At 41.7% G+C, this 27,603-nt stretch overlaps 1 protein-coding gene across 1 annotated transcript in view; it reads left to right on the forward strand.

The window, feature by feature from the left end:
* Window positions 1–4,250: 4,250 nt before the first annotated feature.
* The window catches only part of lrrc4ba (leucine rich repeat containing 4Ba), a 117,725-nt gene continuing 94,372 nt past the window's right edge, over window positions 4,251–27,603 (forward strand). Inside the window, exon 1 of the mRNA XM_079564427.1 lies at window positions 4,251–4,533. The gene's annotated coding sequence lies outside the window, so the exon portion shown is untranslated. The remainder of the gene's footprint in view (window positions 4,534–27,603) is intronic.

Here is a 27,603-nt window from a genome sequence, read left to right on the forward strand (position 1 = left end):
ATATCTATTTGGCTCTTTCCAGGTTACGTGTGATCAATTCAGAGGGTGAAAGGCGACGACAAATCATCTTCACTGTCCTCTCTGTTTTTTGACGGCTTTATTATTTCCTTCTTGTTTTTGCATTGAAAGTATTTTTGTCCTGTTCCAATCGTAGCCTACATTGACACAGCTGATGCACATCTGTGTTGACCTGTAGGAAAATCTCAGATGATTAAAAATCTGAACCGACTTGCAGACGACTTCTTTTTGAAACAAAAAGCGATGCAGATCGTTCCCATTTCTCTCCGCTCTACTGGCCAATGCCATCATACAACCCACTCATAACTTCACAAATCACACAGCATGTCACCTACGTCATGTCTGGCTTTTCTTGGCTTTTCGGGATCTTGAAGAAATCACACCCGGTCCCAGACTATTTGTAAAGCGTACAGTCCGGCTAGCCAGGCTTAGGTTATACAAAGCCTATACATAATCTGGGAATAGGCACAGATTTTTCAAAATCATCTCTTGGCCCAGGATTAACTGAAGCTACTGTATTCATGGGCCTAACGTGGTGAAATATTAGGACCGCTGCCAAAACAAAGAGGAATTCAGAACAAGAGTATTCTATCCTTTGAGTAGCAAAGGTCCTCAACATGGATTTCTCCATTGCCAGAGTGCCATTTCTATATGAAACTTTTATATTCATCTTCACGTTGCCAAAGCTCAGTCTTGGCACATCTGAGCATCAACCTGTTGCCATTTTGTGCATCACTGTAAGGCCTATACATGACATAACGCCGACGGATCGACGTGTCACGCTGGCCCTCTCCCCAACCCCATCCATTTTATCCTGGCTCCTGCGTGTTACATACGGCCCCCCCTTCCCCTCTTACATGTGCCCCCGTATAGCGCCGCACTCAGCCTTGTAACAATGGCAGCTTATCCGAGATGGCTACCGCAGAGAGCGAGGCAGGCAGCAGGCAGACGCACGTACAGGTGGGGCTTAGGAAGGACGGAGTGTGCCTCGGAGTTGCCAAGGGAACGGGCCAAGCAGCAAATGTTCCCTGTAACAAGTTGTAAACACTTGCATCATCGTATTATATAGAGATTATAGGGCCTCGTGGGTGAATTGTCCAAGGCAAAAATAAAAAATTATGCAAAAAATGTGTTTTGGGTGACATGTGTGGTGTTATATGTAAACATTTGGAGAGGTCATGCGCCATTGGGAATGTGTCCGGACTCTAGATCGCAACATTAGACGTTTAATGTGCACATGACACATTAGACAACGTTTTCCTAAGAACATAACTGAAACAGTTGTGTTCATATTTTGCTATAGCTTTGACATGTTTTGTGATGTTTATTATTGATCCTTGGGCGCAGAAAGTGACACATGATGAGGTAGAACTTCCATAACTGTATCAACCTGAAATTTCAACCTGGATAGAACAAACAGACAAAAGCAGTGATTAGAAAGATTTATTGACATATATCTATTTTTGGCGATCAGACCCCGGCAGTGCCCCTCCTGGAACCGCCACCTTAACTTTGTGGAGGGGTTTGAGCACCTGGTAGGGTCTCCCATGGCAAACAGGTCCTAGGTGACGGGTCAGACAGAGAGCGGTTCAGAAGCCCCTTATGAGAGACCAACAAGCCCGGTTAGAACCATGAGGCCGTCCTTCTGTGGACCCACCACCTGCAGGAGGAGCCATAAGGGGCTGGTGCAATGTGATTTGGGCAACTCCAACAGCTGCTTCCACGACCTGGCAACGAACAAGTGGAAGAAAATGGATGGATGGATCCATGGAGCCTGGCAGTAGACATCGATATATGCATTAAAGTTAGTGTGGATGGGTAGGTTAGCATTAGGGACGTCCCCCCCGGAGCCTGGACACTGGTGGTGGAATGGGAGACCGGCCAAGGCTGCAGCAGGTAGAAGCTGCAGATAGAAAAGGCGGTGAAGGGGTAGAGGCGGGTCACAGCACAGCTGGGAAGCGGAGCAGAACACTGGAGACTTCAAAGCCGAACCGAGGGCAATGATTGGCTGATGAAAGTGTGGCTCTGCGCTCAGGCTGGGCGATTTTGGAAAACAAATAATCACGATTATTTTCCCCATATTGATCGACCTCGATTTTTTTGTTCTATTTTATTCTTCATAACAAATGAAATACATCTTGCTGATTCATAAACTTAGATACATCTTTTATTCAAAAACAAATGCTTTCATCAAGTCTCATTTAACGCACACAAATCATCCATTGTCCAAACTCCCAAACTAGACACTGTCTGTGCCAAAGAAATGGCTGTAAACCTGTCGATTATCAAGTCACATGACGATTATTGAGATCGACCAAAGTAGAGATTGTGATTTCGATTAATTGCACGGCCATACTCTGCCCTGATAGGCTGTGTATTTTTTGTACACGGGGGATATCAGTCGGGCAGGGCGCTCACTGCAATCAGATTCGTTTATTTGCGGTCACGTGTTGTTTCTAATCCAAAACACATGGACAGTAGGTGAGTTTTGTAATTCATGAATCTGTTTGAATATTAACGCAACACCGCTAATAGCGCCACTGACTGCCCTTCGCTGATTGGTTTGCTCCACTTCCTGCTTGCTTGCGTATGTTACGTTGTAGAAATCAAGTTAATGCGGAGACTTACCAGGTGTGACCCATTGACTGGAGGTATGTGATGCTGAAATTGGTCTCTCAGGCTGAATTTACGCATAGGCTTCATGAGTCAGGATTCCCAAAAGGGGTCCGAGATCCGACTTCAGCCTTTGCTCTGCCCAATCCCGTCAGACCTTGGAAGCTGAGCAGGGAAGGGCCTGGTGACCGTTTGGTAACACCAGGAAGCCTAGCGAATGTAGTGAGTAAGTGGTTGGTGGTGGTCGGAGGGGCCGATGGCGCAGACTGGTTGCCTCGCTTCCGTCAGTCTACCCCAGGGCAGCTGTGGCTACAACATTAGCTTACCACCACCGAGTATGGAGTGAAAGCATAGTGCAATGTAAAGCGTCTTTGAGTGTCCAGAAAAGCGCTATATAAAACCAATGCATTATTATTATTATTACGTAAAACTTTAGCTTAACCTCTTAACTCCCGCCTGAACCGAGAGCATTTTCTCCAGTTCAGCTTTACCCAAATCCTGTAGGCCAGTGTAACACGTCATTTGAAAGCTAAGACCTACAAAACTAAATTCCTCACATCATCAGATTTTTTTTTCATCACTTTTTTTTGTCAGAATTTCGTGACTTTTTTCGTCACTTTTTCGTCAAATTATTCGCATTTTTTTGTGTCAAATTCTTATCACTTTTTCGTCCATTTTTTCTCATTTTTTTGTCAAATTTTTCTCACTTTTTGTCAAATTTTTCTCACTTTTGTCAATTTTTTCTCACTTTTTTGTCAAATTTTTCTCATTTTTTTGTCAAATTTTTCTCACTTTTTTGTCAAATTTTTCTCATTTTTTTGTCAAATTTTTCTCACTTTTTTGTCAAATTTTTCTCACTTTTTTGTCAAATTTTTCTCACTTTTTTGTCAAATTTTTCTCACTTTTTTGTCAATTTTTTGTCAATTTTTGTCATTTTTTCGTCCATTTTTTCTCACTTTTTTTCCACCTTGTTTTCGTCTCAGTTTTGTTGCTATTTTCACACCTTTTTTCCAGAAGCTTTTGGATTGGGGTAAAGAGTCAGGTGGGAGTCAAGGGGTTAAAATAAACTTTTAAATGTATTTGTTTTGTCATAATTAATATTCGCCTCATTATTTAACTTGCTTATATAACTTAGTCCGGAAAATGTACTGTCACTTTATTTCGGGTGGTCACCATGAGCCGGAGTTAATTTTCATTGTAAAAAAAAATTAAAAAAAAGTACAAAATAAATAACTGATCACACACTTCCACGTTGTCGCCACTGTTCGTTCCGAAACGTGAAGGAGTCTGTTCGAAATGACTCTCATGCCAGCGCGTGTACCCTGTACCGAGTGTGGCTGTGCGCAATGGCAGCGCGTGCGTCTTATAAAAAAAAAAGTCCTTGGAAAAACATAAACGAGTCAGAAGGTTGTTTGCGAGTTAAAAAAACAGCCCTATATAGGAGTAACCTGGTGCATCACTAAACCCCTGCATCACTCGCTTCGCTTGTACATCATCCACCTGAAGATTTTCTGGAGACTATTCCCATGGCGAGCAGGCAGCGCAGAGAGAGAGAGAGAGAGAGAGAGAGAGTCGAATCAATCAAGAGACAGCGAGAGAGGGAGAGAGAGAGAGAGAGAGAGAGAGAGAGAGAGAGAGAGAGGGGCAGGAGAGGAGACAGCGTCGGCGGCAGCTCTGCAGTGGGATACGGAGGGATTTCTGAGCACGTTGTTGCGCGCGCTCTCTCGGACTTTTACCGTCTGCTGCTGCTGCTGCTGCTGCTGCTGGAGCCGGAGCCGGAGCCGGGGCGACCGCCTATAACCCCCCCTGTTTTTGGACCACGAAGAGACGGACGAACCGCGGACGTGATGTGACGTGACGCGACGAGACGAGACGATCCCCGCGCGCCAGAGATCACCGGAGGTAGGTGTCCGCTGTTTTTTTTTCCCTCTCCTCCTTTTTTTTTTGCAGATGCAGATAGAAAAGTGCGTGTGCGTGCGTGCGTATGTGGTGGCCGCGATCCGGTGGCTCATTTGGATGCGTGTGTGAGCGCGAGCGAAAGGGGGGGGGGAACAAGCAGCGCCTCTGTCAGCCGGTCCAGTGTGTGCGTTTTCACGATTCGATATGTGGTAAAAAAAAAAAAAAAAAAAAATCTACAGGGGATATGGCTCTGGGAACACGGGTGGTCTGACCGAGAGCCGTTTACCTTGAGGAGGGGGGAGAAAAAAAAAGACAAGAGGCATCGGTAAAAAAAAAAAAAAAAAAAAAGCGACCACAAAATGACACGTCTCCGCGCATTAAAAAAAACACAAAAAAACGCGCACTTTCCATCTGTCGCGTCACCACGGCCGCGGAACGCAACTTTTCCCACGTCTTGGGCCGATTTCCTTGGGTTAAATCTGCGCATCCATGCCTTGCTCATCTGTTGACACGACTCGCGGTCAGACACCCATATCACTCGTCATCCCTGTAGTGTTAATGTGAACGGCTCCCGAGCTGAAGCAGGGCCGGACGCAGAGTGGGGTTTGACTTGCTGCAGTAGCTTGTTAGGGGCTGATTAAGTCCTCGTTTAGTCCTGATTTGGTCTCGGTTAGTCCCGTGTCCAAGCGAGTCCTTTAGCGCAGCTTTGGTCCTCATTTGGATTTTGGTTTAGACCCTTGTCATAGCCTTCTTGGTTTACTTATGGAGTAGTCCCTTATTAATCCTCATCCAGGCTGGATTTAGCCCTGGTTTTGTACTGATTTAGATTTACTCTTTAGTTCTAGTTTGTGATAACCTTTAGTCCTGGTTAACTCATTGAATATCCCTTTCTTAATCCTCATCCAAACTGAATTTAGTCCTGTTTTTTCCCCTTTGTCCTAATTTAGTCCTGATTTAGTCTTGGTCTACTCTTTAGTCCTACTCCTTTGTCATAGCAACCTTTAGTTTAGTCCTGGTTTACTCATTGAATAGTTCATTTTTTAATCCTCATCCAGAACAGATTCAGCCCCAGTTTTGTCTTTTGTCCTGTAGTTTAGTCTTGGTTAACTCCTTAGTCCTAGTTTGTTATAGCAGCCTTTAGTTTAGTCCGGGTTTACTCATCATATAGTCTTTATTTTAATCCTCATCCAGACTGGATTTAGCCCTGGTTTTGTCCTGATTTAGATTTACTCTTTAGTTCTAGTTTGTGATAACCTTTAGTCCTGGTTAACTCATTGCATAGCCCTTTCTTAATCCTCATCTAAACTGAATTTAGTCCTCTTTTTCCCCCTTTGTCCTAGTTTAGTCCTGATTTAGTCTTGGTTTACTCCTTAGTCCTAGTTTGTTATAGCTGCCTTTAGTTTAGTCCGGGTTTACTCATCATATAGCCCTATTTTAATCCTCATCCAGCCCAGATTTAGTCCTGTTTTGTCCTTTTGTCCCCAATTAATCTTAGTTTACTCCTTAGTCCTAGTTTGTGATAACCTTTAGTCCTGGTTATCTCATTGAATAGCCCTTTCTTAATCCTCATCCAAACTGAATTTAGTCCTCTTTTTTCCCCTTTGTCCTAATTTAGTCCTGATTTAGTCTTGGTCTACTCTTTAGTCCTACTCCTTTGTCATAGCAACCTTTAGTTTAGTCCTGTTTAGTCCCAATCAAGTCTTGGTTAACTCCTTAGTCCTAGTTTGTTATAGCAGCCTTTAGTTCAGTCCAGGTTTACTCATCATATAGTCCTATTTTAATCCTCATCCAGACTGGATTTAGTCCTGTTTTGTCCTTATTTAATCTTAGTTTACTCCTTAGTCCTACTTTGTGATACCCTTTAGTCATGGGTTACTCATTGAATAGTCCTTTATTTAATCCAGACCAGATTTAGTTCTAGTTTGGTGCTAGTTTGCCATAGCCTTTGTTTAGTCTTGGTTCGATCCTCATTTGGACACGATTTAGTCCTTTGTCCCGTAGTTTAGTCCTTATTTAATCTTGGTTTACTCCCTAGTCCTAGTTTGTGGTACCCTTTAGTACTGGATTACTCAATAAATACTCCTTTGTTATCTAGTACAGACCAGATTTAGTTCTGGTTATAGCCTTTAGTTTAGTCTGGGTTTAGTCTTGGTTTGATCCTCATTTAGCCACGATTTAATCCTTTGTCCTATAGTTTAGTCTTGGTTTACTCCTTTGTCCTAGTTTGTTATAGCAGCCTTTAGTTTAGTCCGGGTTTACTCATCACATAGTCCTTATTTTAATCCTCATCCAGACCAGATTTAGTCTTTTTTTTTGTTCTTATGTAATATTGGTTTGCTCTTTAGTCCTAGTTTGTGATACCCTTTAGAACTGGATTACTCATTACTCATTGATTAGTCCTTTCTTATCTAATCCAGACCAGATTTAGTCCTGGTTTAGTCTTGGTTCGATCCTCATTTTGATACGATTTAGTTCTTTGTCCCGTTGTTTAGTCCTGATTTTGGGTTGGTTTACTTCTTAGTCCTAGTATATACCCCACCCTTAATCCCATAGTTTAGTTGTTATTCCATCCTGAGTTATCCTGGTCCTCATTAAGACCTAATTTAGACCTGGTTTAGTTCCTTGTCCTCTTGTTTAGTAATACTTTTGTCCAGGTTAAATCCAGATTTAGTCCTCAGTCCTAATTTCATCGTAATTTCATCCTGCTTTAATCCTCATCTAGACCATATTTTATCCTGGTTTCGTCTTTTGTCATATTGTTTGGTCCCGGTTTTGCTCCCAGTCCTAATCTATTCATAATTTTGTCCTGGTCCGATCCTCATTTAGACTCAGTTTAGTCCTGGTTTGGTTCCTATAGTCCTAATGTCTCGCCGATACAGCCCTGGTCCTTTTCTTAGTCCTCTAGTCTTGTCCTCCTAATCTAGTCTAGGTTTAGTCTAAGAGTAGTCCTATGGTTTAGTATGTTGTCCTGAGTTATCCTGGTTTGGTTCTCATTCAGACCTGATTTAGTCCTGGTTTAGGTCCTTGTCCTACTGTTTAGTAATACTTTTGTCCAGGTTAACCTCTTAAATCCCGATTTAGTCCTTAGTCCCAATATCATTGTAATTTCATCCTGCTTTAATCCATATTAAAGCAGTTCATATTAAAGCAGCCCATATTTAGTCCTGGTTTCGTCTTTTGTCATATTGTTTAGTCTCGGGTCTTGCTCCCAGTCCTAATCTAGTCGTAATTTCGCCCTGGTCCGATCCTAATTTAGACTCAGTTTAGTCCTGGTTAAGTCTCGAGTAGGAGTAGTCCTATGGTTTAGTATTTTGTCCTGAGTTATCCTGGTTTGGTCCTCATTCAGACCTGATTTAGTCCAGGTTAAGTGTCGATTTAGTCCTCAGTCCTAATTTCATCGTAATTTCATCCTGCTTTAATCCTCATCTAGACCATATTTAATCCCGGTTTCATCTTTTGTCATATTGTTTGGTCCCCGGTTTTGCTCACAGTCCTAATCTAGTCGTAATTTCGTCCTGGTCCGATCCTCGTTTAGTCCTGGTTTAGTCCCTATAGTCCTAATGTCTCCCCAGTTCTTAGTCCTATAGATTTGCCCTAATCTAGTCTAGATTAGTCCAAGAGTAGTCCTATGGTTTAGAATTCCATCCATAGTCCTGGATCTTTCCTAGTCCTGGTTTAGTCCTAGAGTCCTGATGTTTCCTCTTCTTGGTTCCTCAAACCTCTATATGGCCGTTCCTGGAGTCTCCTTCTTGTTCTTGGCCCCCACATTATGCAAAAAGAACTACAGAATAAAAAAATAAAAAGGCCTGACTTTAGGCATCGACACGGAGCAGAGGCAGATTACACCGCTGATGAACGGCGATCCGCGTCACAATAGGCGGTTACGAGGGGATTTATATGCTAATGTCGTGCGCGGGACGTTTTTTCCCTCTGAGTGTCTCCGTGGATGAGATGATGGAGCCCCGTATAAGTTTTGTGGCGATAGGGCGGATGGGTTTTATTATTAATACGCCGTTGGAGGGCGAAGTGGGGCACTGGGGCAGCGTCAGGGGTGGGCAGATGGGGGCAAAGCACCGAGCCAAGGGGCATGGTATGGATTAGCTCTGGTTTATCTCAAAGTTTAGAGTTTCAGCTTGTTGTCAGTGTTGGTTTTGTTTTCATTTTGGTCAAGATTAAATGATTTGCCTGAATTTACCTTTTTAAATCCTCATCCAATCTGGATTTAGGCCTGGTTTTGTTCTTTGTCCTGTTCAGTCCTGATTTAGTCTTGGTTTAGTCATTAGTCCTAGTTTGTCTGGTCCTGGTTTACTCATTGAATTGTCCTTTTTTAATTAATCCTCATCTACAGTAGACCAGATTTAATCCTGGTGTAGTTCTAGTTTGTCATAACATTTTGTTTTGTACTGGTTTAGTCTTCATTTAGACCAATTTAGTCCTGATTTTGTCCGTTGTCCTGTAATTTAGTCCTGTTTAGTCCTGATTTAGTCTTGGTTCAGTCATTAGTCCTAGTTTGTCTGGTCCTGGTTTTCACTGGTCTTATTGAATAGTCCTTCTTTTAATTAATCCTCATCCAAACCAGATTTAGTCCTGGTTTAGTCCTATATTGTCATAGCCTTTTGTTTAATCATGGTTTAGTCTTGGTTCGATCCTCATTTAGATCCGATTTAGTCCTGTAGTTTAATTAATTTTGTCCTGTAGTTTAGTCCCGGTTTTGCCCTGGTTTTGGCTTGGTTTAGTCCTATGTATAGTCCGGGTTCAGTTCTTAATACTTTAGTCATCATTTCATTCAGATTAAATGATTTGCCTTTTGAAGTAACCTTTTTAAATCCTTATCCGACTAGATTTAGTCCTGGTTTTGTCCTTTGTCTTGTTTAGTCGTGATTTAGTCTTGGTTTAGTCATTAGTCCTAGTTTGTCTGGTCCTAGTTTACTCATTGAATAGTCCTTTTTTTAAATAATCCTCATCCAAACCAGATTTAATCCTGGTTTAGTCCTATTTTGTCATAGCATTTTGTTTAGCCCTGGTTTAGGCTTGGTTCGATCATCATTTAGACCAATTTAGTCCTGATTTTGTCCTTTGTCCTGTAATTTAGTCCTGGTTTTGTCCTGATTTAGTCTTGGCCAACTCCTTAGTCCTACTTTGTCATATCCTTTTGTTTAATCGTGGTTTAGTCTTGGTTCGATCCTCATCTAGATCCGATTTAGTCCTTAGTCCTGGTTTTGTCCTTTGTCTTGATTAGTCCTGTTTTAGTTTTTGTTTACTTACTTACTTAGCACTAGTTTGTCATTACCTTTAGTCTAGTCCTTGGTTCTGGTTCTTGAATTGACTGAAATAAACCTCCCCACAGTGAGAAGGTCCAGGGTTCAATTACAGTTATCGCTAGAATCCACAACACACTGTAAAATCCAAATCTTTCTGCTTACTTAGAATTGTTTGTAAACTTGGTGCACTAGATATTTCAAGTAATGTTTACTACCATGTCAGTATTACAGACACTTTTACTTAAATACATTACTGACTAGGGCTGAAACAACTAATCAATTACTGAAATAGTTATTTTCTAGTAAACACGAACTCAAATAGAGCAAAAATTAGGCTACATGAACATTTTTTATTTTTGATAGAAACCTAAAAATAATCGGTAGATTAACCGATAAACAAAATAATTATTCGTTGCAGCCCTATTACTGACACTACTACTACTAATAATGCCTTACACTTGTATTGCACTTTATAGGCCTGTATTACCAAGTTTCTCAAAGCGCTACACTGTCGTCATTATTCGTTCACTCCACACTCGGTGGTGGTAAACTACTGCTGTAGCCACAGCTGCCCTGGGGTAGACTGACGGAAGCAAGGCTACCAGTCTGCACCATCGGCCCCTCCGACCACCAACCACTCACTCACACACTCACCACATTCATACTAGACATTCAATGAAAAAATAAATGTAGAAAATGTTAATAAGTGAGACAATTTCTGGTAAATCTCTTGCAGTTACTTAAAGTCATCTTAAAGCAGAACTAAGTAACGTGTTTACCTTAATAAATCCTTTTCGTAGTCCCTGTGGGGGTAATACCATAGACTGTAAAAAAAAATGGACGTCTTATGCTCACTCCTCCCCGTTTACCAGATTGACCACGGCCGTGGGGCAATTCATGGCGGATTTACAGGCTCCCCCTCCCCAGCTCTGACGAAGCATGTTCCTAAAAAGGACATACGGGCGGGATTTTCACCGTAGACTCGGCCCTTGCGTGACGTGTAGCTCGCGCTGCTCCAATGCTAACAGTCCGAGCCTCATTAAGTACGAGATTTCAAAAATTCATATTACGAAAACCAGCCTGGTTTCATATAGTGTTATTAACCCAGCGTTATCTCAGGAGGAATATCTAGCCTCGTCTAGTGTTGAAACAATTGAAACCAGGCTTTAAAGTAGTTTTTAACGTGTCTAAACTCCAATGCTTTTCAATGGGGGCCTAGCGGCGATATGGAGGTACTGCAGCAACGGCGGAGCAATGGCGGCCCCCACGTTTGTGGTCAAAAAGCAGGGCAGCCAGCGGCCATTGGGTAATACAAGTGTTTATGGGGTGATTGGAGGGTCTTTCATCTCCCCCTGGTGTCTCTGGCCAGAAAACCGTGCTTGCAACTTTACTGCCACCGGACCTGAGCCACCAATACACACTAATAGAATCACGAAGAAGAAGCTAACATGCTAACGGGCAAAGCTAACAGCGGGCTAGAGCCACTTTTAACAGTATTTACAGCCAAGTTTCAGTGAAAAAAAAATACTTCCATTGTATAATTGGATGCACAATAGCCCTCTCTCCCTTCGCCTTTTCTGTCAGTGTAGTATTTACTCTCCAAGACAATTAATTAGTTAAAAAATCGCAACTTGCTACGACACCTGCAGTTGCGCTTATGGCCTCTAGGGACAAGAGTTACTTAGTGCTGCTTTAAGTAATGGATACAATTGGATTTTACAGTGAGTACATCGTAAAACCGTGAAATCAAAACTGAGATAGATTAAAGAATAAATGTGGCAGTGGCTCAGGGGTGGTCGACAGTTTGAAATCCCGGCTCTCGTCGTGTCCATGGGCAAGACACTTCACCCACCGCCTGTGTGAATGCAGAACACGAGTGAATGAATCGCCGTGGCAGATTTAGATTCGATGTCTTTCTTGGTGCCAGTAGGTAAATTAGAGCGCAGTGCAGGAGAGGCGCCTCTTATCAACAGTAAACCACCAGTCTCCGCCCCGATAGCAGATACTGGAAGAGATGGTTCAAGGGCCGCGGAGTTTAGACATCGTTTAATCCACTTGAGATGTTTCCAGACCTGCTTTAGCGCTGATTTGATCTTGATGCAGGCCGGCTGCTACTCGGAAGGTCAAATATTTCATGAGGCGTGACTCGGTGTGAAAAGTTTTCGCAACCGCATTTGCAGTCAAAGCAGCAGAATGTCCACTGCAGTCGCCCACTCCTCGTTACAAATCGCTATATCTCCGCCAAACTAAACAATGGGTCGGAATGAGTACAGGTCGCCTAAACCTCGACGGCGCTCGCTCTAAACCCGCGCGCCAAACCGAATGAATGTAATGAATGCAACATTGGAAATGCCATGCACAGCGAGTGGGAGTCAGATCAAAGTCATGTCAGTTTGTAATACAGATTTGAGCATGGAGCATGACGCAGTCCATCCTCCCACCACAAACATAAGAGCAGCTTTAAGGAACCAGCCACAAGAAAGGAAAGACGAAGAAGTGTCTGTGTGTGTGTGTCGTTTTTTTTTAAAGAGGTATTTGGTAAAACGTCACATATACACATCACTTTATTACACTTTGTTGGTTAGAAAATGAAATATTGATCTAAAACAGCTGAAACGTAATATCCACTTCCTGGTTTTCATCTCACCGTAAGCCCCTCCCCTTCCTCTCGCTCCCCTTTGCTGCACGGCTGTTTCAATAAAGAGAAAAATAGCTTGTGTGGCTATGGCGAGTAGGGCTGGGTACCGACCGGAAAGCTCCAGAAGGGGGCGGTATCGGAAACCTTTTGGTTTTTCGGTGCTCATTTTCTGAACTTTTTCTCTCCAAACGTCAATTCTTGGGTTGCAGGTTCTAGAATATGATGATGTCATCGGACCCAACGGGGGGCAGGAGCCATTTTTTCCTATTAACAGCATTACACTTTCACAAGTCGTAGCTTAAAATCAAATTTATGAATTAAAAACAATTATCATTAATATCGGTCACTGGGTCCATGACCCTCCTGTGTAAGACCAAAAAATTCCTCAAAAACAAAACAATTTTACCTCTATATAATAGTATAGGCCCTTAGACTGCTGTGATGTCACCTGCAACCCAGCAATAAAGTCTAAAAAAGCTGAACTCATGAGTAGCTTCAGCACAAATGCAGATGTTTTATTAAAGCGAGGCAAAGCTTTGGGGCGACAGTGGCGCAGCTGGTAGAGCGTGTCGTCTCATGATCGGAAGGTCGGGGTTTAGAATCCCACCTCCTGGAAGTGCACACTGTCGTTGTGTCCTTGGGCAAGACACTTCACCCACATTGCCCCCCAGTGTCTGCGTACATTGGTGTGTGAATGAGAGCATGAATGGGTGACTGGATCCTTGCTGTAAAGCGCTTTGAGTGCCTAATGTAGGTGGAAAAGCGCTACATAAGTTGAGACTAATTACCATTTACAATTTAAAAAAGCCTGAACTCATGAGTAGCTTCAGCACAAATGCAGATGTTTTCTTAAAGCGAAGCAAAGCTATAACTTACTAACACTTTAGCCATTATTTGAGATGGCAGAAGCTGCGGCCTGAGCCAGGAAAAGGTTAAATAAAACTAAATAAGAAACTAGAGCTCTTAGACAAAAGGACCTTTACCTTTAGCCCCGCAGAGCCTGAAGTTACTGCTGTTGTTACTAAACTCCAGCTGCACCAAATGGCATCACCGGAGCATTTGGGATCAAAGATTGTTTGTGGATAAAGTGAGCGCTCACTCTGCATTAGCCATTTTTGGAACAGTTATGGTACATTTTTAGTGACAGAGTGAGCGCTCTCACTATGCAACAGATCTTTTACGCGTGGAGTGTTTTCACTTTGTCGAACAGCGCAGTGTGTTTAGAAAAGTTTATCTGAAGTAAAACGGTGTCCTGATGTGGATCTGGTCTGTCCCTGCAGCTCAGGAGGTAATAACGTCCTCTCTCTCTTTCTATCGCTGCTTAAAGGGGCATTATGCAACTTTTTATACGAAAAAAAAAAGTTGATATTTGTGCGTATTTGACCTTGTAGTGACCCAGCGGGTGTATGAGTGGTTTGCATGACGCCTTTACTTTCTATCACAGTGGTCTCGCGGACGCTCCAGGATCGATTGTTTGGAATTGTTTTCTCTGCTGACGGACCCTCTCACTAGAAAAACCTACAAAACAATTGATCCTGCAGTATTGTAGAGACCACTGTGATCAAAAGTAAAGGCGTCATGCAAACCACTCGTACAACCGCTGGTTCACTACAAGGTCAAATACACAAAATATATATTTTTTCTTGCATGAAAAGTTGCTTAATGCACCTTTAAGTGGGAATTCTGCTCAAAAAAATGAAGTTACAGGTGACGCTGCTGCGGCCTGTTTTCGTTCTCTTGGGCCGTTTTTGGACTTTCTCCTGAACGATACTTTTTATACACATTATTTTAGCTCAAGTAAAATAACATAGGTATCGGAAAAAGTACCGTTAAGACACCGGTAGCGATAAGCAGGTATCGTTAAAGTAGTGGTATCGACAAAAAAAAAACGAACGGTACCCAGCCCTAATGGCGAGTGATTTTACTTGGCGATGAAAGGATTGAGCTAAGCAACAGACCGAGAGGTGAGAAAAGTATTTCCTGGAGGAGATTTTTTGGAGAAGTTGCCGCCGCAGCGCTAACAATAGCCTCTGGAGAAGATTCAAAGCTTACTCAAAGGTGCGTGAGTGGGTCGAAACACAGCTTAAGGTCTGTTTTTAATGAGAGAATAACATTGTAACAGGGAAAAAAGGTCTAAAAAAAAAAGGCGAATGTGCATAATACCCCAAAATGGCTTTCCTCAACATGTTTTCCTTGATGCTTGCCTCTTTTCAGACATGACCTGTAACTTTGCTGGACAGAACAAGAACATAGATAGATGCAACATTTAAGTAAAAGGCGTGAAACCCTGAGACAGTAACTTATGTCTCTTGTAGTAATCCCTAAGCCTCCCTCAGACGGGCGGGGGTCAGGATCTCGAGCCGCTTGTCTCCTGAGATCACTTTTAAAGGCACGGTCCCCCTGCCTGCGGCAACACTAAAATATCAAGAATTACTCCTGTTTTAAAAACCGCAGCCAAAATGCCAGGACGGGTTAGCTCACCGCTCTCTCCACTGCATAATGTGTTACCTAAGACCTGGTCCAAGTCCAGTCCGAGTCCCGGTCTGGATTTAGGTCGTATAGTGAGCAGACGTTTGTGTTGTTATGGTTATTCTGTGATTTCTTAAACCGTCATCTGGGTTGTTTAAAGGAACCATTATGTTAAATTGACATATAGTAGTATTTCACTTCACTCATGCAGTTTTGCCTGATCCTCTGGAAATTGTTTTCACTTTAGTTGTTTCTTCTTTTGAGGAGTGCTTCGATCTGCTCTTCCTGGGTTATATCATGTGGCAAAACCCGTCACATTTACCAGCACTGGATCTGTGCTTCAAGTGTGTTTATCACAGATACTGCCGTAAAGCTGCTGTTTGTTGTCACTGAAAGATTGTTTTTCCCACTGTTGCCACCAGAGGGAGCAGCAGGGAAACTCATCACCAGCCTTGACGCCTGTTTCAAGGCTCTTATCATTGTATAAATCATTGTATAAATGTATAAAATAGGGAAACACCTATTGGGCCGATACCACATGCTTGTTCTCATGCTCATTTATGACGTCCCGATTTCTCACCTCTCTACTGAGGAGAGAAAATAGCAACAAACTGGAGAATTCTTTAGTGGAAATACAATAATCCACATAGAGCTGACTTTATTACAGACGACACTCCCTAAATCAGAGTCTGTGCTGCATTTAACCAGAGCTAAATGTTGTTAGTGCTGCAGCGTGTATGTTGTAAACACTGCAGACTCCATCTGCAGTGTTTAGATGGAGTCTGCAGTGCTACTATATGTCAATTTAACATAATAGTTCCTGCAGACTCCATCTGCAGTGTTTAGAATACAGGCTAGTGTTGCTAACTAGCCGCTAACAGTTCTGGCGATTCTCACGTTGTTTTATGCCCAGGGGCTTATTCAGCTGAAAAACTAAACCAGCGATTAAAAACTACTCAGAGAATCTAAATTACAGACATACAGCATGTCCATATTGAGCGAAAATGAGCTGCAGTAAAACAATCAAAATGCTGTAGCTACTGGATATGTTGCTCTAAACACATGAGAAAATCCACACAGAGCTGAAGTAAAGGTGCAAAGAGGCCATTTAGCTGCAATAACCATCTCAATACTATTGTTAAATAAAAATACATAAATGAATAAAGCACAGGTACTGATTGAGCGTCATACCACGGTTCAAATTAATTGTTCAAAATCTCTGACTTAAAAACGTCTTGCTCTCCGAATATAAACTGATTCATTAAAAACCAACAGATAAAGTGATTAAAAAGTGTAAGTTGCAGCTTCATCTTCTGGTTAGAGCGAGCTGTTGAGATAAACATTCAGATGCTTTTGACCGTGGTTTTCAGGTTAACGGGTCTGTTCTACAGGGAAATTTTTTTTCAGCGTTTGACCCGTCCATCAAAGCCACTTCCACTCGTCCGGAGGGTCATCCACAGCGCTGCGCCTGGGACCACGCTCCTGAGGCGGCAGGAGAAAAGGAAAGTAGGGCTGCTCAAATCACCGCAATCGCAATTGAAATGGCTGCAACTAGCAATTTCCAAAGACTGCAATTACTTAGGCTGGACGATATCTCTTGCAGACCCTGTTTCTAAGGATTCTGAGGTATAAAACAGGCTAACCTTGAAGCGTCGACCTCTAAACATGTTCTGAAATGCCTCTCTGCAGTAAATGTTTGTGGTCATGTCAGTAATTTGAAACTGAATGTTGATTTTGGTGAGACACTGGTGAATAGGGAACATTTTTTTAATTCACAGATATCAATTTGAAACTTTTGCTTTAGATTACGGGCGTACATGTGAGAAAAAATATCTATTGCAAGTTTTCTATCATTTTATGTTTTCATATAAAAACAAGGTGTTTTATGCCTAAAAGTGCCCCAAATTTCCCATCTTTTCGGCGACAAAATCGGAATAATGGATTGAGCTCAATTTTTTGTTTTATTTTATGATAAATGAGTTACCAGGACTTTTTCAGAGGGTATTGTGGATATCGTATTTAGTTTTCAAATAAGATGTTTTTTAGTGGAAAAATGTGTAAAAATTTAATTTTCGTGGTATTTTTCACCTTCAAAACTTAATAAATCAAGCTAGGAATTAGATTTAAAAAAAAAAAAAACTCTTCAAAATATTGTTGAGTCTAAGGCTGGAAAACTTGAAGTCTTTAGGAGCTACTAACGTGGAGCTGTGTCGCCACAATGAGAAAAGGCCCTTGAAATTACGTTTTCCCATATAAACCTATGGGGCAATATTTAAACCTGTTATTGTGAAGATTAGGTATATTTTTTGTTTCCAGGTGAAAGATGATTTGTTTAGAGACCAATTTGGCCCAAAACCTGAAAACTGAAAAAAAATAGTTTTGCCTGTACCCTTAACAGAAACAAACCTCAGGTTAATGGCAGTTCTTAAAATAAGAGATAAGATTTATTGATCTAACAAAGAAGAAAAACACTTGTCAGGCACATCCACATTAATAACACATCTTAATTTAGTTTTAGGCTTAGTCTTTTGACGAAAATGTCTTGTCATTTTTGGTCTAATTCTCTTCAATTTTAGTCTAGTTTTAGTCGACTAAAATTGCATGCAAATTTCGTCAACTTTGCATTTACAACATTTGATATATTTATGCTTTATGTTCTCCACATGGATAAAGCACAGACCTGTTCCTTTGGCAGAGAATGCATCGTGCGTCACAGCTAGAAGGTCCCGGGTTCGATTCCCACTAAGACGGGGCCTTTCTGTGTGGAGTTTGTATGTTCTCCCCGTGTCCGTGTAGGTTTCCTTCAGGTACTTTGGTTTCCACTACCACTAAAAACATGTACAATAGGTTCACCTCTGGGGCCAGGATTCCCCTTAAAAAGAGATTCTTAGTCTCAGTGGGACTTTCCTGGTTAAATGAAAATGATATGAGGCGTTTTCAAACTGTCTTTGGAAGTTCTGATGATTTTGGTCTCTCTTTCATTTCCATTTAGACATTTTTAGTCGACGGAAAATCTCTGGACATTTTAGTCGCAGTCTTAGTCTCATAAACAGCTTTTAATTTAGTTTAAGTCTAACTTTAGCCAGCAAGAATATCACTTTCACTAAAATTATGCTAAAATATTTCAGTCGATGAAATTAAAGCAGTACTAAGTAACTTGTTTACCTTAATGAATCCTTTCCATAGTCCCTCTGGGGGTAATACAAGTGTTACTGGGACGACTAGGAAAGAAAACCACAATTGCAACTTGACCGCCACCGGACCGGAGCAACCAATACACACTAATAGAATAACGACGAAGAGGCTAACGGGCAAAGCTAACTGCGGGCTAGTATTTACAGTATTTACAGCCAAGTTTGAGTGAAAAAAAAAAATTTCCATTGTGTAATTGGATGTACAATATCCCTCTCTCCCTTCACCTTTTCTGTCAGCGAAGTATTTACTCTCACGGACAATTAATAAGTTAAAAAAATCGCTGCGCTTATGGCCTCTAGGGGCAAGAGTTACTTAGTACTGCTTAAAACTGCTTTTTATGCCAACTGTACACAGAGGTGTTCAGTAATGAAGTTTTGTTCTGAAATTCTTACTTTTGCTCTACTACATTTGAAAGAAATATATACTTTCTACTAGGCTACATTTCTACAATGCACACTCCAGAACAGTAGGTGGCGCTTATTTCAATGCTATAGATTTAAAATAAGGAAGAAGCTCTGTTCTTATTAAGTCGCCGTACGAGTAGTGAGTTTGGGCGCATTAATTTTGTGTTTTTGAAGCTGCAAAGTTATTTTTCTGTACTCTTACTTTCCCCACCACTGCCTGAGACCGTTGTCCCAATGTTAGTCCAGCTTACGTAAGGATAGTCGGGCTTATTTTCATCTTTTTCTGCTGAATTTCGTCCTGCTTTAGCGGGGCTTTACCTTAACCCGGGTTCGTACTGTAGAGCTGGCTCAGTCCAAATGTTTAAAGTGGGGCAGGTTAGCCAAGGCATCTATTTGTGAGTGTGCAGTCGCTGAACAAGGGAGAGAACGAGGGGGGGGGGGGGGCAAACAAGTAAGTGATTTATTCAACAACTCTGATGTGATTTTATGGCTGGGAGACCGTGAACCCGGCGCGGCTCCGTCTGGGGAATTTGGTGGCGGCAAAACGGATTCGAGGACACGGCACGCTGCATCGGTAATGGCCAAAAACAGCAGAGTCCTGGAGGTGCAGGCTGAGGCGGGACATGCGGGAGCCCCAGGTGTGTGTCATAAAGAGGGTTGTTAGTACAGGAAGGTTAGTTTTTAGAGACATACATTCACTTTCCTTTTTTTTTTTTTTTTTGATCTTAAGCAAAACGTAATCTTCAAAATATGAAACCTAATTACGATCTTTCTTAGTAATGAGATTGCAATTAGATTTGTTATCGAATTTGTTTGTTCCAATAAATTTAAAGTGGTCATATCAAAAACAGTTTTTTTAATTTATAATTTGTAATTATGTCTCTGTAAGAATTAAATAGTAGCAATGAAATACAGGCGCAAGAGCTGGTGAAGACTTCGACTGTGGCTCCTCCTGCTGGCAGCTGTAGGAATAACTTTCAGTTCCGATTTATGGCGTGGTTAGGTTTTAACGAGGCCTGGGCTATATATCGATATTTAAAGGGACTACACAGAGTTTAAAAATGTTGAAATTAAGTATTTTCCTCCCCCTACATGTTCCAGTCATGTCCTAATGTGCAGAATGAGCCCAGACCTGTAGACCTGTCACTCAAAAAGTTGTTACTTCGGGTCTGAAGTGCCGTCATGCACGGGCTTAATATAGAAGCTGCAGTTACACGGAAGACCTGAGGTGGCAGTAGTGAGCATAAAATGTGACCAACTTGCATCTAGTCTCTTTATAGATATATTTTTCAATGAGATATGGAATTAGACCATATTGCATATATCGATATAGTTCAAATTTGCACTGTAAGACTGTAAGACACTATTTTTATTTCAGATTTTTTTTTACATTTTAAATGTGCACCTTAGGGAGCTTTGTTATACAGTGTTTATGTTCACATTTTATTGTGAGTTTTCAATAAAATTACTCGTACTTGGCTTTGACTTTGACTTAAAGGGACTGGATGCAAGTTAGCCATTTTAACTCACTACTGCCACCTCAGGTCTTCCTCGTAACTGCAGCTTCTATGTTAAGCTCGTGCATGACGGCACTTCAGACCTGAAGTGACACCTTTTTCAGTGACAGTGCAGAATTTTAGAGGCAGTTGTGGTGAACAGGTCTGGGCTCATTCTACACATTAGGACATGGCTGGCACATGTAGGGGGAGGAAAATACTTAATTTTAACATTTTTAAACTCTGTATAGTCCTTTTAAACAGAGCTTTTATATATTATTGCCACCGTGTGTTTTGGTTGTAGACCAGGGATAGGCAACGTCTGGCTCAGGGGCAAAATACGGTCCTCCTGCAGAGAACCATACAGCAAGGGTGACCTGGCAACAAAAAAAATCATTTAAAAATCTAACTGCAAGTTGTCCATAACTGTGGTAATAATAGCAATGTATTCTTCAAGACCAAGATGCAAATAACAAGGACACAAGGATCTGGTTATCTGGAAATGTAATTCTGTAAATTAAGCCTATAGCACTATACAGTACAGCAGCCTTTCTCAAACAAAAAAAACACAGGAAAATCAAGACTCAAGCAGAATCAAGGCTAAAATATAACAAACCAAAGCAGAATCAGGTCGACGAAAACAAAAAACATCAGGGAACAAATCAAACCCTAACCTTAAAAAAAAAAAAATATTCAACATGGCTGACACCTTACAGACGGCCTCTTTGGTTGTGGTACAAAAACACTGGCTTAGGTTTCAGCCGGTTTGATGATCCTGTGTTGGCACATTTGAGTGGGACGGACAGCGCATGAGTGAGGACTGCAGTGGTCTCCTCCGCGCAGCCAAACAACATACGCCGTGGGAGCCTGTACAAGCATCATAAACATGGACAATAGAAATTAACGGTCCAAAAGACGGCGCTGCGCTGGGGCACCGGAGTACAGCCTCGGCCGGGCTCTGTCGTGATTACGGACGGCAGAGCGGTTTATTTAAGGCTGTTGGAAGAGTCTGCGGGTACGGGGGTGTGCGGGTCTGCAGTAATATGATACATTTTTACCAAAAAGAATAATTTAAGTCAATCTGAGCCGTGCACTTAAGCAACCATACAAAACTGGAGTCACTATTCATTACACAAATCATAAAGGGAGAACGGAGAGAGATATTCAGCAATAGTTGGAGCCACGATGCTGAGGTTGGAACAGCCGCCCCATAAGAACTCAATGGGCTGTGCAGCAATTGATCACTATTTTACAGTTTTGGTCATGAAAGCATCAAATGAATTATATTTATCGTCTAAAAAACTGCAACGATTTTACAATAATCCAAAAATTGCCTGTCGAGTTTAAAGAGGGGGTATTATGCTTTTTGCAGGCATGATTAGGGAGCTAGAACGTGTGGAGTTTGCATTTTCTCCCCGTGACTGTGTAGGTTTCCTCCGGGTACTCTGGTTTTCCCTACCCTGAAAAACATGTACAATAGGTTAATCCTCCAGCCAGGTGTTTCTGACCACATCTGGAGATTGGGTCCCCGAGCACCGGCCCACGCTGGCTGCTGCTAAAGTTCGCCCCGAGCGGTATTGAGGACGGGTCAAATGCAGAGAACGAATTTTCCTACGGGATTAATAAAGTAAAACGTCATTAAAAGCTGCCTTAAAGGGACAATATAGAGTTTAAAAATGTTAAAATAATGTATTTTCTTCCCCCTACATGTTCCAGCCATGTCCTAATGTGTAGAATGAGCTCAGACATGTTCACCACAACCGCCTCTAAAATCCTGCACTGTCACTCAAAAAGGTGTTAATTCGGGTCCGAAGTGCCGTCATGAGCTTAATATAGAAGCTGCAGTTACGCATAAGACCTGAAGTGGCAGTAGTGAGTACAAAATGGCAAACTTGCATCTAGCCCCTTTAAGCGATGTCTTTTTGAAATGTTTTCATCAGTAGGTGGAGTAGTGAACTCTGCTCTGCTCCACCACCACCCCCTCCCCTCACCTGGCTTTCCCCCGTCGCCCATGCCCCTCACTCCCCTCGGCACTGCTTAGACCACACGCTGCTCTGATTGCATTCAATGAGCTACGGAAATCCCATTAATTCAAGTTCAAGTAAATATTTTGAGATTTACATTTATTTCATGAAAGTCTGTCACTTTTTTTGACATTCAGAACATAATAATTCCATTTAGAACTAAGTTTACAGCGCAGTACTTGAACGCCTCAGCCTCTCCTCTGGTGCTGCTTTGCTTTGTGAGGAAAAACAAGGAGGAAAAAGACCTGACAGCTCCTGTGGATATTGGATTAATAAACAAACGGACATTTCACGAGGATTTCAGCTGCATCAGAGCAGGTCGGTCAGATGTTTGTCAGTTCACAATCTTTTTGTAAACTTCTGCCATAATGCTAAACTGTTAGCCGCTAACTGTAGCTTCGTCTTCTGCTTCGAACATTTGCATCTCTTGTTCATATGTTTGTGTTGGGGGTGTGCTGTGTGGTGAGGGCATGGGTCTATTATAATAAACGGGTGATGGAGGTGCGAGGAGGTGCAGCGCTGGTCTTCTTCTACAGTTTGCGAGTGTGGCGCAAAAGGTGGCGCATCTAGAGGCGCTTATTGGTGATGCATCGGTGCCGGGCTGACAAAACGGGATCGCTTAGAGTGGCTTTAACTTAATCAATGCAGTTCTCTTATCAATTCCAATTAATAAAAACACAGGCTATATATAATATGTGCAGGCTTCTTGGGGATTTAAAGCTGAAATACTTATTTGCCAGTGTTGACTCTGACGTGCAGAGGAGGAGCCACGGCGCACATTAACACTTTGTTTGTGATTTTCTTACTCAGCTCTCCCTTCCTCTCTTTTTATGAATGAGGATCGACTGATATTTCTTTCAGCTCCTCAGCGCTTTTTGTTTCTGAATGCTGCCGGACGACGCTCGCAGAAGCACATGTATCAGTATGTGCGCATTGTTGTGAAGTGAAAGTGGTGCGTGGATCTGCAGAAGCTCTGGCCTGCAGGTTTATAGTATGAAGAGGCTGCAGCGTAAAGCAGAATCTATAAGAGGCATCTTGAATAATGGAGACATACGTTTCCAATGGCAAGCTCAAACACATCTTTATCTTTACATTTTGTTGCTTAGAAAAGGCAACATTGATCTAATACAGCTCAAACAAACACTCAAAGATCACTCAAAGATGCGCTCATGGCTCCAAACACAACCCCAGGTATGTTTTTGATGAGAAAACAACGTTGCAAGCTGTAAAAAGTCAAGTTAAATGTTAAAAAATGTAACAGTAACAATTGACAATACAAAAAGGGACTCTGACAGGTATGAAAATGATTTGAAAACACAAATTGCACGTCTAATTGTAATTCCGACATGGGAGAAAAAGGCAAATTTTCCTCCCAAATCTTTCCGTCCTGTCAAAACGCTGCTCCGCCCTCGTTCGAAACACATGCTCGGGTTACAGTGCATTATAAAACCGTCGCCGCTCGCGCTCAAAGTTTCCCCCAATGTCACCCCCGCGCCCATCTCTGGTATTAAGCCTCTCAATCTGGTTTGAGAGTGTCACCTCTGCACTGTACCGGAGGACGGCGAGGCGCATTAATTCAGCTGCCTCCACATTATGGGACGCGCCGGAGTCGGGAGGAGATGGCCTAAATTTGCCGCCGCTGAGAGCAGTGGCGATGGCGGCGTAGCGGTGTTTACGGCGAGCAGCGGGACACGCGTTATGGATGACCCCGATCGCCTCTAATCGGGGCAGGTGGGGGCAGATCTCTTCATTCTCCCGGGCGGCAGTGACGGATGGACACGGGGCCTGCTGAGCGCTGCAGGTTTCAGAGGGAGAGGCTCCGACGAGGGGGGGAAGGGAGAGATGGAGGATGAGGATAAGTGTGTCAAGTTAAAAAGCCGAAGATTAAACGCCCTATACTTGATTTGTTTTATTACGAACAATGATTAAAATGGTAGTTGTGGTCCATAACTTTCGGAACGTATTTGCAGCATCCCAGTTCTTCACAGGAACACATTTCTCGGCACATTTCACAACTGGCAGGGTCTCGTTTCAGGGACACTTTCACAGAAATGCTTGAAAACCTGCCTGGAAGTTCATCAAATTTAAAGGTACACTGCGTAAAATTTTGGACTACTTTTTGCCATCAGTACAAAATATGCCAGTTTGACACAAAAAATGCAATTGCTGCAGTGGATAGTCAAAGAATGGATTTGCATGAGACCCTAACCTGTTTAAATCTTGAATTCTGCTGACTTTACTTAACATCTCCATGGAGACGAGCTACCCAATCCTGGTAAAGTTTCATGTCTTAGTAGAGTTGAGCCGCTCACAGCAAAAGCTCATGTTTGTTTGCACATTTATGAGGTATTTTTCAATTATGAAAATATCTGTCATAAAAGAAATGCTTGTGTTTCAATTGCCTTTAAGCAAATGCTTCACAATTAGAAGCACAATGTTTTCCCACAATTGCCTGAGATTACAATATACTAAAGCAGGACAAAACAAAGTTCATTCACAAGAAAGAAAAAAAGCCGGTTTTGGCAGAAAGTTTGGTCAAGTTTTGTTACGTCAGCACAAGTATGTTTCCGATAGACTTTTACAGCTGCCATCTCCCAGAGAGGAGATGATCATATTGGGATTACTATACAGTTATCTCGGTCGTCTGTCACCATTAAAGGGACTATACGGAGTTTAAAAAGGTTTAAATTATGTATTTTTCCTCCCCCTACATGCATGTCCCAGCCATGTCCTAATGTGTAGAATGAGTCCAGACCTCAAAAAGTTATTACTTCGGGTCCGAAAAGCCGTGTTGCACGAGCTTAATATAGAGACTGCAGTTACGCATAAAACTTGCGGTGGCAGTAGTGAGTACAAAATGACCAACTTGCATCTAGCCAGGTGTGCAATGTGCAATCGTGGCCGTTTGTGAAGAGTGATCACTCGTCAAGGGGAAAATCTTAGGTTGTAGCTCAATATCGCAGGTAGTCGATCGTACAGGAGACAGGGACAAAGATTTAAAGGGACCATACAGAGTTCAAAAATGTTAAAATTAAGTATTTTGCTCCCCTACATGTTCCAGCAACGTCCTAATGTGTAGAATGAGCTCAGACACCACAACTGCCTCTAAAATCCTATCTCCGAAGTGCCGTCATGCACAAGCTTAATATAGAACCTGCAGTTGCGCATTAGACCTGAGGTGAAAGTAGTGAGCATAAAATGGCAAACTTGCATCTAGCCCCTTTAAGGAGAAAAAAGTATTGTCCACATTATAACTTAAAGTGATAGTCTGGAAGTCTAAATTTTTTTTGCACATTTTTTAAAATGTGCCAAATCCACCACATGGTTTTGCATTTTGATGTAAAGTAAGTACAAATAATTATTTAGTGTAAAGCCTCTCCTTCCCAGATTTCTGCAGCTAATCACAGTCTAGCATCCTCCCGCGTTGACCAATGAGATGAGATTTTCCTGTGAACCAGCCTGTCAGGTCCAATCAGGAGGGGAGGGGTGGAGCTTGATTGTTTACTTTCAAAATTCTGTTCCTGCTCTCCTCATTTTGCAAACTAAGAAGGGCTTTCTGGTCCTAGAGGGGAGGAGTTTACATTTCCCATTTCACCCTAAAACTCCTCACTTTGCCAACTTACAGACTGTCACTTTAAGGCTGACACGGGTTCGTACTGATTTGGACAGGAGACAGAGTATGAAACAACTCCTTAAATTTGACAGATTGCGGGGGACCCTTTTGAATAATTCACTATTTTCTGATCACTTCAAAGTCCATGACAGTCAGTCCATAAACAAATGCATGTAAGTAGACAATAACTATTCAACCAAAGCCACAAAGGTATGGCAACGATAGGAAACGTAATGAAAAAGGGCATTGTACAGGGTGAGTTTGGTCTATTTTCACTCTGACATTAAGCGAGAAGGGAGAAAACTAGCTAAAAAATCTCAACTTTGATCACCGCGTTGTCTCTCATGTTCCGAAACGCATGGGAATCTCACTTCCAGTCTTCTCACAAATGATAATGCTCCCTCACCTGTTGGCAGCCGCATTTCCCATCACCGTCTCTCTCGACTGTAAGGTTTTGTTTCTCTTTGGATCAGATGCATTTACTACGAGCCGCACCTTCACCTTTGCGGGGCACATATTGCAGCGTGTTGCAGTATGTCGGCCCGGTACAGTCTTTAGAGCCGATGTTTTCTGCAGAGTTGAGAGTGGAGACAGCTCACGGGGAGAAGGTTCAGAAGGCGCTTTGTTCTTTGATGAATCTATAGTGCTCCTGCAGCGCGGTAGTTCAAACAGAGGCGAGGCAGGAGACAGTGTTTGCCTTCGCGTTCCCCGTATCAGCCGCGTACATAAAGGCCTGAGCATGACTTCTTATGATTTGGAAAATAAAAGGGGTCATTGCAGGTCCAGTAACACCGGTGTTATTCAGGCTTTTTCACAAACTTTTGGACTCCTTTGGGAATGTTTTATAACTTCAATTCAAACTTAAGGCTCTGTGCAGTGGCCACACTCTCCCGTCATCAGGACAGGATGCTGGTGAAAAATGCAACACTGGATCTTTTGACTTTGCAGAAGCTTTTTGAAACGATGCCACAGCGAATGCCTGCTGTAATCAAAGCTAAAGGCGGAACAACCGAATGTTAGAGCGTGTGACCTTTTCTTTGGTCAGGCTTTGTATTTTCAAGGAGAGCAGTGGAGTAAAACAATTGGTTACTCTTCTCACTTATGAGGAAATGTTAGGACTGTGCACTATATATCAAATCAGCAATATATCATATCGGCAATATATCATATCAGCAATATATCATATCAGCAATATATCATATCAGCAATATATCATATCAGCAATATATCGTATCAGCAATATATCAAATCAGCAATATATCATATCAGCAATATATCATATCAGCAATATATCATATTAGCAATATATCGTATCATCAATATATCATATCAGCAATATATCAAATCTTCAATATATCATATCAGCAATATATCGTATCAGCAATATATCATATCAGCAATATATCATATCATAAATATATCATATCATAAATATATCATATCAGCAATATATCATATCATAAATATATCATATCAGCAATATATCATATCATAAATATATCATATCAGCAATATATCATATCAGCAATATATCATATCACCAATGTATCATATCGTCAATGTTAATATAACCAATACATCATATCAGCAATATATCATATCGACAATATATCACATTGGCATTATATCATATCAGCAATATATCATATCATAAAAATATCATATCATCAATTTGTCATAAAGGCAATATATCGTTATCGTTTATCTAACCAGGAGGGCTGAGGCCACACACTTTTTCCGCGATCCAATATGTATCACGATACTGAGAGCCTGATACGATATGTATTGCGATACAATATATTTCAATGAACAAAGAATTAAATGTATAATTTTATAATTAATTGCGATATTTCCCCCCAAAATTAATTTGATAAGAATGTGCAAGTTGAGCCCTACTCTTTATTTTTAGTTTTATTTTAGAGTTTAGTCTTTATTCAGAACTTATCACAACTTGCACTCAACTACTCTGAGCT

This window comes from Gobius niger (genome assembly GCF_951799975.1).
Source record: "Gobius niger genome assembly, chromosome: 10".
Lineage (NCBI taxonomy): Eukaryota > Metazoa > Chordata > Actinopteri > Gobiiformes > Gobiidae > Gobius > Gobius niger.